The sequence below is a fragment of the Phaethon lepturus genome, unplaced genomic scaffold (genome assembly GCF_000687285.1).
Source record: "Phaethon lepturus isolate BGI_N335 unplaced genomic scaffold, ASM68728v1 scaffold31651, whole genome shotgun sequence".
Classification (NCBI taxonomy): Eukaryota; Metazoa; Chordata; class Aves; order Phaethontiformes; family Phaethontidae; genus Phaethon; species Phaethon lepturus.
The window spans coordinates 7,952-9,043 of NW_010517503.1; the positions used below are offsets into that span (position 1 = coordinate 7,952).

The 1,092-nt window shown below is 62.2% G+C and overlaps 1 protein-coding gene across 1 annotated transcript in view; it reads left to right on the forward strand.

Annotated features, from left to right (window-relative positions):
* The window catches only part of SRL (sarcalumenin), a gene marked incomplete at its 5' end in the record, with an annotated part of 13,705 nt that overhangs the window by 6,109 nt on the left and 6,504 nt on the right, over positions 1-1,092 (forward strand). The gene's annotated exons all lie outside the window — the stretch shown is intronic.

The window sequence follows — 1,092 nt, forward strand, 5'->3', positions numbered from 1 at the left end:
GGCTCCTCTACACCCCGGCCCCGGCCCCAGTGGAGCCCTGCCAGCGCCTGGAGGGCCTCTGGCTCCCTGTCATGCCAGCGTGCCGGCAGCGGAGTGGGTTGTAGGTATATATAGCATATTTCGATAGCTGTCTTATCTGCATCTCTAGCTGCAGGCGCACACGCGCGTGCGCCCGTGCTGCTTGTGTGGGCGTACGCACACGGGGAGCACGACGCGGAGGCAGGTGCGGGTGGTCTGCAGCCACGTGTGGCTTGTCCCTCCGTCTGCGGGCACACGTGCTGCGCGGCTACTGGCGGCGTTTCGCGAGCAAGCTGGCCAGCCCTCCAAGGGCTGCCGGGCCGTGCAGCCGTGCCGTAGGCAGAGTGGCCGGCGGGGTGTGGGGTACAGGGATGGGGTGGCAGCGTGAGTGGTGCTGGGAGAGTCTTCTCAGGTGTTTCAGCCTTCACGGGTGGTTTGAGGACAGAGCAAGACCTTTGTGCCTGAGGCTCAGTTTGAGCGAGGAGAGGAAGGAGGTTTTGCTGCGTCCCCCACTTTGCCTAGCATCCTTGGGACAGACGTGCACAACGGGGGGCAAGCGGACACCGGGCGCTCCTGCTGGGCTTGAGGTCGAGGAGAGAGAAGACCCGGCCCAGGGTTAATCCCAGCCCCAGAGCTCCCATCCAAGGGCAGCCCGGCATTGCAAGCAACGTGGAAAAACCGCCCAGAAAGCCACTGCTCTAGGGGAAAAAAACACTTTTTGGGCATCCAAGTTGTTCCTACCCCCAGAGCTGAACAGTCCAAGAGGAATGCAGGCTCTGTGGAGGGAGCCATGATCTTCCTGGCCTTGTTTGCCAGCTGCTTGGACGGATCACAGCACGCTCTTTACCCTGCAAACCTGGCAGCTTAGGGAAGCTGTGATTTACGCTGCTGTGTTTTAAGCAGGACCACAGATGAAGGGGTGCAAGATTTGAGGACCCCCCTGCTCCCAAGGCAGGGCCCGATCACGCAGCAGCGTGCGACTGCTGCTGCAAACGCCACCAGGATGCGGCTGGCTTGAGCCGGGATGAGATTTGAGCCGGGATGAGCTTGAGCTGGAAGCGAGGCAGGCTGGGC